The sequence below is a fragment of the Fundulus heteroclitus genome, chromosome 20 (assembly GCF_011125445.2).
Source record: "Fundulus heteroclitus isolate FHET01 chromosome 20, MU-UCD_Fhet_4.1, whole genome shotgun sequence".
In the NCBI taxonomy this organism is placed as follows: domain Eukaryota; kingdom Metazoa; phylum Chordata; class Actinopteri; order Cyprinodontiformes; family Fundulidae; genus Fundulus; species Fundulus heteroclitus.
This window is the reverse complement of record NC_046380.1, coordinates 1,717,546-1,730,037: the sequence shown is the minus strand read 5'-3', so window position 1 is coordinate 1,730,037 and position 12,492 is coordinate 1,717,546. Positions and strand designations below refer to the sequence as shown.

General features: G+C 43.4%; 1 protein-coding gene across 4 annotated transcripts in view; it reads right to left on the bottom strand.

Moving 5' to 3' along the window:
- The window catches only part of LOC105918746 (poly(rC)-binding protein 3), a 99,839-nt gene extending 91,634 nt beyond the window's left edge, over positions 1-8,205 (bottom strand). For all 4 annotated transcript variants that reach the window (XM_036151754.1, XM_036151756.1, XM_036151758.1 and 1 more), the window contains exon 1: positions 7,871-8,205. The gene's annotated coding sequence lies outside the window, so the exon portion shown is untranslated. The remainder of the gene's footprint in view (positions 1-7,870) is intronic.
- Positions 8,206-12,492: the final 4,287 nt, after the last annotated feature.

The following is a 12,492-nucleotide window of genomic DNA, read 5'->3' as shown; positions in this document are numbered from 1 at the left end:
GAAGATCTGGTTTTAAATGCACCTTTAGAGGATGGAGGTCCAATTAGAGAGGAAGTCAAAAGATGATTATTTGTCTTCAGAGAAAACTATTTAAATAAATGCATCGGTACATGTGTAAGTAAACTAAATTAGATAATAAAACATATCCAGGAGCAGTTAGTTGGTGCATTTGTGCCTGAAACAGCATCATCTGCAGACAGAACCGCACAGAGGTCCAACAGGCAGCTGCTGGAACAGCCTTATGCAAACTGAAGAGCCGAGCTACAGGAACCCTCTACACGGAGAACCAAGACAGAAAGGAAAGTCCTGCAGCTTCACGCGGGTTCTGCAACATGCAACGCTGGAACAGAGCTCAGGTTCATGTATGAAATGAAGGAGAGGGTTAGTCAGAGGGAGGACTATAAGATCAGGAGAGTTTCCAGCGGGGTCCAACGCTCCCCCATGCCATCAGATCCGCCATCAAGAGCAAACCTCTTCTAATTACCAGTCAGCTGACCGCTGGGTGATAAACAACCAGCAGGAGACGCAACGTGTGGCCAATAACTCTGCAGCTGAGGAGACCAACGTCAGGTCCAGCTGCCTGAGGAGAAGAGCTGCTCAGAGCTGGACACCTCCATCCAGGAGCAGAACGTCCAGAACCAGGAGCAGAACGTCCAGAACCAGGGGGAACCACACCAAAACAGAGATGAAGCAAAGCGCTTCTGAACTCATGCAAGAGAAAAGTGGACAGGAAACAGCCGGTTAACAGACGGCAGAGTTTTAACGGACAAAGACTAACGACTAACACTAAGAGCTGATGCTGCCTTCAGGAGGGAAAGCCTGAGCAGCTCAGAGGAAAGTTCAGCGCTCTGAGCCGCCCTCACATTACACGTCATATCCAGTCATCATTATCTACTTGGTTGTTTAACTCTACATTACATTTTATTAAATATTATTGCATTAATAAAACGGTACAGATTTTACTGAGCAAATCATTCTTTAAAATGTGATTTCCTCAAATAACGTTTTGTTTAACTCAGGATTTGCATTGTGAATGGGCTGAAACACCAAATGTTCTGAATTAGCTAATTTGACTTAATTCCATGTTCTTTAAGATGAACTTTGGTTCTTTAACTCAGATCTGCAGTGAACCAGGATTCGCTGAATCATTCTGATGATGATCAAACATTTTATTTAGTCTTTTGTTTCTTTTATGTGGTCATAGTTTCTTAGCTTCTTTTATCTTAATTTTGCTTAGTAGTTTAGTTAAGTTCCACTATCCTAGTAGAGAGGACTTATTGATTGAAATATTTTAATAACTCAGATAAACAGCATTCTATAGTGATGTTCTCTGGATGTTCATTTATTTCTGTTAATAAATTCTAGAACTTGAAGAGAAGTTGTCTCTCCTTTATTCTACATGTGTGCAGAGTTTGCTGTTAAAAGATCACCAGAGCTCGAATCATTCCTGCCAACTATTGTCCTGATATCAGCTGTTTGGGCTGATATTCACCAGATAATACCTAACAGAGTTATTTATGAAACATTAAATAACTTTAAACAGTGTGTTTAAAGCACAACAACTCCCAGAATACATCAGGGAGTTAAGCATTGCTCAGCCCTCCAGAACACATGAATTTCAGCAAAAACTCTGTTAATCTGATTAAAAGCATGTTTTAAACCAATCAGATATTTTTATATTAACTTTGTTCTCTTATCAGGGCAGAATCTAGCAGATGATCGTTCTGCTGCAGATCTTCATCACTCTGGACCTTTTTCACAGAGAAACAAAGTGTCCTCCTCCTCAGAGAGCGGCCTGCCTCCCTGACATTTTACTCTCACACATCCCACAGATTTGAATACCGGGCTGCGCTGATTTGTTTGGCCGCCTCGGGCCAACGCTGCTGCGCATGCGGGCTGCTGATCGGATCTCGGCTCTTTGATGGCGGCAGGATGCGTGCATGCAGGCCAAACACACCGAGGAGCCCGGCGTCTCTGATCGGTTCCACTCTAAAGCAAATTAAATCATCGTCCTGACATTCGACATGCCGGCCCTCAGCTGAAAGCTCAGCCTCATTTACAGCTTCCAGATAACAAGAGGCACGACGAGCAGAGATTGTTACACCAGCTTGTGTTAGCACCAGATGTGCAGAGGTAGACGGGCCTGCAGCCGCTCCACGCTTATTGCTGCCTCCATCCGGACAGCAACAGACCACAGACCCTGTCCTCCTCCTGTTCCCAGTCCGCTGCACTTCATCCGCTCTATAAATAGCAGATTACTTAGAGATGGGAGTACGCCTGATAAACGTGACCCCCCCCCCCCAGCCCCCCGGCGCGGACCCAGAGGAAATGTAGCTGCGCCGCTGGTTGGTATGCAGCGTGTGATGCTGGCTTCGCTGACCGGATTCATGCGTCGCACTCAGATCTGGGATTTATCTCAGGAGTGCTGACGAGATTCAGAAAGAAAACAGAGAAAGTCGTGATGAATATCAAACAGCTTCCTCAGAATATAGACGGGAGTCCTTCATCCCTGCACCGGCAGGGAAGAACTAACACGCTTTTATTTGTAGTTTAATGTAAAATAAATTCATATGAAGACACATTTATTTGAACAGGATGTAAACAGGAAATCAGTTTAAACTTCAGCTACATAACGAGCTGCTGTCTTACAGTTAATCCTGGCAGGAATGATACATTTAAGTAGTTACATTTAATTACATATATGCAGAATGTGCCATTTCTTTTTTTTTTTTAATCTGATTAAATGCCTAGGCCTCAGACATTTCTTTGGATCTCACCAAGTTGGTCACTACAGGTTTAAAAAGCGCCAACAGCCTTCATAAAGCAGAATAATGACATACTCATCATGTCCACCTGGTGTCAGACACCTCTGTGGTTTTAGACATATTCAGTCAAAATTAATGTATTTATTTCACACCATAAAGTACATTTCTATTTTACAGAGAGCTCTACTTAGAGATTTTCTTAATTTCTATTGTTTACCTATATTACCAGACTTGTCCAATATCATTTTTAATTAATATTAACTATCTGTATGTATAATCATGTGAGAAAAGAAATGTGCTCATCTTCTGAAATGACTGACTCTGTTTTGTATAGTTTGTGTTTATTGGGGGAAGGTTGTCAGATCTGAACTCTGCTATGACAGCATAGAATAAATCCTTTTTCGCTTTATAGTCGCATCTCGTTTAATCCTTGTTTTAATACACCTGATCACCTGACCATCTGAACATTTGACGCTCTGTACAGTCGGCTAGCTCCAAGCGTTTAGCATGCTAAGGTGAGTGAATCTTCATCAGTGTAGACCGAGCGTCTGCATAGCATCACATGATACCTGTTATTGCTGCGTCATTTCCACAACATATTTGTTCCTAAAGCACTTAAAATACAACATAGTAGCCAACTGACGCGCTGTACAAATACAAAAACAGCAATAAAATAGTAAAATAAATATGCTAATTAAATAAAAAACACAACAAATACAAGGAAAAGTTCAGTATTAAGACACAAATATTAACTCACTCTGGGTTGAAAGCCAATGAGAAATTATGTGTTTTAAAAACAGAAGGAGCTGCGAAACACGTCGAGCAGGAGTTCATTAGAGCACTTTATAAAACGGTTTTATCTGTATACGACACCGAATACTAAAAAAAACACAGCATAGATTAACTGTCGTCATCCAGGTGGGCGTGGCCTTATAACCTGATAATCCCAGACTGATGAGCAGCTCATTCTGTACAGTCATTGCTGTTGGCTTTCCTGCCTGCCGTTGGTTACGACCACCGTTACTCTGCCTGATGTCCTGCTCAGCCTGACAGGGATCAGCTCCCTGAGGAAGATTTACTCAGCAGAAAAATGCTCAATGAACAAAACTTTATTTGGAATCTTGCTGGTAGCAGGTGATTGTTTAAATCTGCCCTCCTGATCCATAAATTACTCAAACCGCATCTCAACACTGTGTAGTTTATCAAAGGAATCTGGTTTAGCGTCGTCTACAGATAAAACCTGAGCTGCTGACAACGAGAACCAGTCAACAGAACAGATGCAGAGGAAATACTCCCTGCACTGAAGTTCTTAGAACATCAAACATTGAATAAACCCAGAGTCTGAACACCAGCAGGTTGGACTTGGTTCTCTTGTCTGGACGACCCGACTGAAGTTGCTCTAACAAGAAGCTGTCCTGTACGATACTTTACCTTTTTTAGATTAAACACAATCATTTTAAAGTCCAAACCTCAAGCTGACTGAAGGATTTCTGATCTTTAAATCAGTGAAATTCTTTGGAAAACTCATAAAGCATATTTACAATGTTTTGCCTTTAATGTAGAACATTTATATAATTCTTAAAATCACGAGAAAGAAAAAAATGCAAGGAAGAAACTGTCTTAAATTAAAATAGTAACACAAACATTGTGTTTTAGGAAAACTGATGACAGTAAAAGGACTTTATAAAACTATAACTGGTGACTAGATTCCAGAACAACAAAGCTTTCAGGGCTGATCTGACGACTCCTTCAGCTGTTTTTAGTCCATCTGGAGCGTTCAGGCGCTGCTGAACCTGATCCGGCAGACTGAGACATAACGGGGGCCGTAAATCAGGTACGGATGGATGTCCTCCCTGGGCTCCACGGCCCTGTCCAGAAAATCAGTCTGACTAGCAGACTGTGTCCCACTGCAGAGCAGGTGGACTGGAGGAGCCAGCAGCGCTTCTACTCCAGCCTCTGAGCTCAAGCTGCTGCTCCCAAACATTAAAACGTCACAAACAGGTCAACTGCTTAAAAAGGCAACACAGAATAGAGTGAATTTATGCTTTGCTTTCTATTATTTATAATCACTCAAAGCACTTTTCAGTGTCCTAGCTCAGCACACTTCAACATGAGGCTGTGGCAAACTGGAATTCAACTCACAACCTCCCAGCTGCCAGAAGGAAAGAACCTGAAATTAGTCCCAAAACCTGCTTCCAGGGAAAGGTCCACGGCTGCTCGGACGTTTTTTTTTACAGAGTAGAGCTGCATGATATAGAAAACAATCCTATAACGATATTTTCCATATCAGTCAATATATGTCACAGTAGGGCAGGACGATAATTCAATAACAATATTTATCAATCAATAGACGAAAAAAAATCAATTGAATATCGATGACAGAAAAAAGGGTCAATAAAAGTTCAATAGAATAACAGTTTTCCTTCCTTATGCATTCTATCATGTAGGTTAATATTATATATCATACATCCTCCCAGCCAATCACAATGCAGACCCAGGAAGCTCCGCCCCCTTCAAGGAGTTCAGAGAGCACATGTTCTTTTTTCTTTTTTTAAAAACTTACGGTTGGTTGAATAAAGGGTTGAGTTTGAATTCAGTGTTTGTGTGTCTGTATCTAAAATGTCATTAAATAACAGCATAAAATGCCCAGGGCTGCATATAATATATGTTTTGAATTTGTTGATAATTATCTATATTTTATCGTTATGATTTTTTTATATCATCACAGTATAAAAAAAAAAAAAAAAAAAAAAAAAAATCACTGTATGTGTCAATATTTAACGTTCCCTTGGACTATTAAAGAAGATATCAGAAGGCGAGTTTTTATTTAAAGATTTATTATCAAAAGCTGAACATGTCAGCGAACATTTTACTGTTTTGTATAAATAAAGGTTAAAGTGAATAAAATTCTTTTCATCAAGAGGCCAGAGAGGCTGTATGGTTGGTTGCAGCGGTACGGTCGTTGTTGTCGGGTCGTTGTTGTCGGGTCGTTGGGAGGACGGAGGGAGGGCTTAGCACTCGCTCACGTCTAAGATTATAACGTTTCACGTTCGGCGCGCTCCAGTCGCTTCAGTGGTCAGAACATTTGTCGGAATATCCGCTCAACATAATTTGCAGCGAAAGTTATTTAGTGTTTGCACGCCTTTAATATCCTAAATACCTTCACTTGACTGAATCTCTGCTTCCTTCAGGGCGGCCATATTGTTTCTCTTATTTTATAACCTCTTACCCGAAGTAAGAGGCTACAGCGGCACAAACATTTTCCACCTAACTGCATGACTCCATTCCAGCCATATGATTGGTCCAGCAACGGGCAGCTCTTAATACCATTGGCTATTCATCTTATCTGTACATTGAAGGTCTATTTCAAGTTTTTCTGATATGTTTCTATCAAGGGAAAATTATTTCGAGGAACACTTTGGAAACACATCAGATCCCAGTTGGACAACAGATCCTGCTGGATCTCCAGCCTGAGGTGAATTAGGTAAAGTGTCAGGAAGCCACATGACGATGATCAACACACCGAGGACTTAATCTGGAGCAGAGGCGGGGATCCAGCTTCAGGAAAGTAAATTACAGCCAGTTACAGTCTGTCTGGAATCAGCTCAGCAGCTGACATCAGTCCATTGTACCTTCAGTTTCCTGCAAACTGAAATGTTCAGCACCATGTTTGAAGGAAACCAAACAAACCAGATCAGCAAAAACGTCGGATTTAAAGGTGAAGCCCGCTGGTGGAGGCAGACGTTTGTTTTACTGGCGCTGGATTTATGGCTGTTAGCGGTGTGGTTGTTACTTTACGCAGTTCACAGGGTTAGAATATATATATATATATATATATATATATATATATATATATATATATATATATATATATATATATATATATATATATATATATATATATATATAATACTGGTTATCAGCAATAATTCTCATAAGGCCACATCTCAACAGGTTATTGCCAAACAGTTTGACGGAAATATTACATCCAACAAAATATTGCTTCCAAGCGGTACCTTGCTAATGCGATGAGACGCTGATGCTGTGATAACTGCTGCGATCCAACATGTTGTGAAGCTCTATACAAAAAAAAAATCATCCAAATAGCATCGTTCCCCCTAATAGCTAAAAGGAATTGTATTTAAAATCAAGTGGAAAATGGTTTCTTTATTCATTGTATTCAGATAAATGAGGACAGAGCAGATTGTTGTGCCAGCTGGGGATTTTTTTTTTTTTTTTATAAACTTCCAGGCAAAGCTATATCAAGCTTTCAAATGTGGATTTGAATGTAAAGCATGTTGTTTTGCATCAATTATTCATCAGCAGATCTATAAAGCAGGTTATTAAGAGAGATGAGAGGAAAATATAATCAGCCGCTGTTTTCCCAACATGCTCCAAAAGAGAAATAAATCAAACAAATCACACACGCTGCTCCTGGTGGGCTGAAACCTGCGATGAGAGGAAATGAATGCCTGGCTGATGCTGAGATTATTGGCTATTTCCTGCAGACCCCCCAGTGGAAGACATTCCCAGACACCCCCATAATCAGAGGGTTCCTCTGCTTCTTTCTCTGTGAGGGGGGGAGAGGGGGGCACTCAGGCCTCAGGTGGGAACCCCCCTCTGATCCAACATCTCTACTGTAGGGGGAGTGACTTTGGTTTGTGTCTCCAGATGAAGCAGCTGATGTAGCGGCTGAACATCTGTCAGCCTTTGGGGGGGCAGAGCCATATGGCAGCAAATGTCAGGAGATTAAAGGAGGAGGGTGGATGGTGCCTCTGTCCACCAGGTCCATACCAGGCTGCGCCGGGTTAGGGTTTCTCCCCCAGGGGAGCAGGGATCAGATTTAGGCAGAAGCAATCTCCCCAGGAGCGCACCGTGCAGCCAGCAGCAGGGGGTCCCGGGGACCACACCGGGGCTTAATGCGCGCCCCTGCGTCCAGCCGCCGCTCCAAACAGCGCGCAGACTCCATCCAGCCCCCCCCCCCAGCTGCCCAGAAGTTTAACTCCAGCACCGAGCGGTCTCATCAGAACCAACAACGCCAGCAGAACCGAGCCAGCTCCGCGCACGCAGACGTGCCCGAGCAGGACGCAGAGGCGCGCTCTTACCGTGCGGAGGAGCGGAGATGCTGCAGGAATCAGAAATCCTCTCTTAAAGTCCGCATGTTGGGCCGGAGCGGAGGGAGGCTGCTGCTCTGAGGGAACGATCCGACTGCCGGTGACAATAAACCGGAGAGGAGGAGCGGGAGGAGCGGGAGGGGGCGCCACCCCAGCCAATTAGAAACAGACTGATTGTTGCAGGAACTAAGTGCTTCCAGCTGGAGGACTCTGACGGGTTCTGCTGCGCTTCAGGCGGCGGGGCTCATCTCCTGACCGTTCCCCTAAGAACAAGAGAACCTCTAACCCAGGAACATCCCCCCCCCCAGCCCGGAGACGCTGCTGGTCCACAGCGCTGCAGAGTCTCTCCTCGGTAAAATATGCAGAGCTGAGAATAAAGGAGCCCGTTTCCATCCTGTGAGCTGAAGCTGCCAGCAGAGCCGCTTCTTCTGCAGATGGCGCCATCTAGCGGCAGACATCACTCATCACAGGACCAGAAATAAACAGGTTGGCACAGGAAAACACAAAATACCACAACACATTCCCATTTTCATCAGGTTTTCTTTAACAGTATCAAACCACTTCAACTTCTCTGCATTTCTGACCAACAACAACCTTTAGTTGATTTTATGTCACACACATTCCCCCCATTGTGTGATAATAAAGGAGCTTCTTATCTTATCAGGTGCAGTAGCTCAGTATGACGAGGTTTATAGGTGGACGGACAATGATTCACGGTTTTAACATGTTTACTAGTGTATATCAGAGAGGAGTGGCTTTATCAGTTTTCAGATCTTCTGGGTCAGACCTTGCAGAACCACAGCTGCACCTGCAGGTCTTTTGGGTTTGCAGCGCGTCAGATTGGATGCAGCCTGCCTGTGTGCTCACATCTCAGTCCCCCACAGAATGATGGTCCCTCCACCAGGCTTTACTGTCGGGGTGATGCCCTAAAACTGTTCTAGATTCAGCCCAAAACGTTCATCGTTAGACTCACCTGACCAGATCACCTCCATCCAGAGATTTACTGTGTCTGCTTCATGGTTTGTGGCAATCAGGACTTCTTCTCACTTCCTTCCTTAATGGCCACATCTGTGGAGTCTCTCTCTAATAACTGTTCTCCCACCTGAGCTGCAGCTCCTCCAGAGCCACCATGGTCCTCCTGCTTCTCTGATCAATGCTCTCCTGGTCCAGCCTGTCAGTCCAGGTGGACGTCCATGTCCTGGCAGGTCTGCAGGTGGTCCATCCTCTCTCCAGGTCCACATGATGATCAGAATTCTGGGAGGTTCTGTAGAACCTGACCTGCTGGAAACTGGACCAGAACTTTCTTCCTGACCCGTCTGCTGGGTTCCTCGTTCTCCATGATCCTGGTTTCTCTCTGATGTTCTCTAAGGAACCTCTGAGGCCAGAACAGCTGCAGTTAGATTAAGATAGACACGGCTGATCATTCAGAAATTAGATGACTTCTGAGGACACTTTTATTTATTATGGACTTTTATTTAGGAGTATACATGCCACACTTTTTATATGTGAGTGAAATCAAAGCGATGGATGTTTTATTTCATGTTGATCCGTCACATAAAAGACTTCTGTCTCTCCTCTCCTCCCTGAACCTCTCCTGTTTGTGCTCTCTTGTCTGTCTGCTGCTGAACTCTCTCAGAGTCTTTTTCTGCAAATCATCTGAATCGAAAACTGTGGATCTGGTCCGATCCAATCGCTCAACACAATTGATCAAATTTTCTCGATGAGGAGACCAGGTGAGGGAAGCCGAGCTGACCTGAGGGGACACACGCAGCCGGAAACACCCTGGATTCCTGAGGGAGTTAAAGATGATGTGTTTGTCTATTTTGTCCACCGAGGATGTGGAAGATGCGTGCATAATTGGATTTATGATGACAGGATTTCTGCTAACTAGAGCTGGCTATTAGTCAGAAGATCTGGGCTGCAGTTCTGTTCTTGGTGAGGCTGCTGGGAATCTATGATGGTCCAAACTGAGCAGAACCAAATGCTTTGTGAGCAAAACTGCAAGATGAATGCAGTCCTGGCACAGCATCGCATGCCGGCTGTGGTTTGAACTGAATGGTGGAATAGAAATACCTCAGGGAAGTTCTAGTTCATTTGGGAGAGGCCATAAAGATAGAAAAGGTAACATGGCCTCAGAGGACCCGTCTCCTATGCCGATCTTTCTCCTGATGGGGTTGTACTGAAACGTGGAACAGTAAAACAATTCAATTCAGTTCAAATCAATAAACCCCTAATTAATACTATGATGCTCCTGGATGTAACGGGACAAAATGGGGAAATGTTGATGATGGGTATTGAAGACTTACACAATGTGAAAAACAAGAGAGGGCGTCTAAATGCACTTTATAGTTTATATGTAATTCTTGCAGTCAGAATCTGTTTATTGATGAATGAAAATCAGTACAGTATGTCTAAGAGCTGGCAGATTGCTTCACATCATCACAACATTAATACAATCCTTCATACTGAGCAAGCATGTGGCGATAGTGGAGAGGAACTGCTCCCTTTGAACAGGGACGAACCCCCAGTAGAACCAGAATCAAGCTCAGTGTGAGGAAGAGTCTGAAAGGACAGAACAGGAACACTTTCTATAGGAAAGAAAAAGAGAGAAAACATAAAGTTAAGGTCTGCATTACATGCAGAGAGCAGTAGGAGAACTCAGCAGAGAGAGAGAAATAGACCCTGATGTCCTCCAGCAGCCTAAGCCTATAGCAGCATAACTATAGAGGTAGCTCAGGGTAACATGAGCCACTCTGACTATAAGCTTTGTCACAAAGGAAAGTTTTAAGATTAGTCTTAAAAGTAGACAGGGTGTCTGCCTCACGGACCAAAACTGGGAGTTGGTTCCACAGGAGAGGAGCCTGATAGCTAAAGGATCTGCCTCCCATTCTACTTTTAGAGACTCTAGGAACCACCAGCAGACCTGCACTCTGGAATGAGCTGGATTGATCCAGAACTGAAGGTTTCGTCCTTCATTTGGGACGAACACTGAACTTTTCAGTGCAGCAGTTCTGATAGCAGAGGTTCAATCTGAGCTGGTTATGTTTAGCTTCATGCCGCTTATTCTGATCCCTCCATGAAGCTGTCAGCAGAACACAGGAGCCCGGTATGCGAGGCGTGATAAACATGAACAAACATGACTGGGCTGGGTATGGGAGCAGACGATAGGCCAGAATATCTGCCCTCCAAGGCCCGGCCGTGCCTATCAGCATGGCGGCAGCAGGCTGCTGTTAACCTGGTTATTATTAGGAGCTGCGCTGCTATCTTTGTTGTAGTGAGGGTGTAGAGGAGCAGCGACCCGATGAAGGAGGAGAGACGTGCCTGAACAGCTGCTACTTCCTAATATAACTCAGCTGATAGAGGGAGCAGGATCTGTTTGTGTTCACAGGCTGACAAACACTTTTCATGTTCCTGAACAGAAGCTGGCAGCTTACATGTTGACAGGATGTCAGTCAGGGTGAGGGTTGGACTTTGACTAGACCATTTTAACACCTTGGTTCTGCTCTAGATGTTCTGTTGTGGATCTGCTGCTGACTTACAGATGTGTAATTGTTCTGTTGATGAGCCATTTAAAAAAAACATTTTATTTAATTATACAGCACTTTTGATTTAAATCTATCTATCTATCTATCTATCTATCTATCTATCTATCTATCTATCTATCTATCTATCTATCTATCTATCTATCTATCTATCTATCTATCTATATATATATATATATATATATATATATATATATATATATAATGTGATAAGATACAATAAACCAAAACCTCCTGGATCAGTGGGAAAGGCTGTAACTTTTAAGGTTCTCCGGTGTTCCAGAGGCCAGAAGCAGCTGTGGAGAAGACCCGGTCCTCCATTATCTGGGAAGAGTGAGGTGGATAGACGGGGTCGGCATGAACGGAGGTATTGATGGATGAGTGGAGTGTGAAGAGGTCCTCTAAGTATCCTGGAGCATCTCCATGAATACACTGATGGTGATGAGATTCTGTAGGTAACGGTGAGCCAGTGATGTTCATGGAGAATTGGACTGATGTGCTCAGCCCTGCAGACTTTCACAGCACAGTTCTGGATGTGTTGCAGCTTCTGAATATTCTTTGCAGGAATCCCCATGAACAGGATGTTAGAGAACTAAAGCCTGGAGGAGACGAAGGCATGGACCAGTATTTCACCATCGCTGAGGTTCAGAGGAGGACGAGGTTTAGGAGATTCTTCAGGTGAAAGAAACATGTTGATGAGTGTAATTGGTCAAATGAGGGATGAGCACCAACTCTCACACTGAAGTTAATTATTGGCATTGAGAGAATGACCAGAAAGAGACGTGGTGGTTATGGGAGATCACTGGAGCTGATGAGTGTACAAACCAATATGGCTTCAATTGTGGTGATGTTTAATTTGAGAAGGTTCTGACACATCCGGGTCTTTATTTCACCTCGTAGGGTGATGGGTGGTGGATGTTGGGGTTTTTCTTTGTTCAATAAATGTATTAAATTTACAGAGGTCTCATTAATTGTGGGTCAGATATAGTTAAGTCCAGAGAGGACTACTGTTAATAAAAATGAGATGGGCCTTAATGCTGTGGTTAAAGGGTTTTCAATAAAGACTTTAAA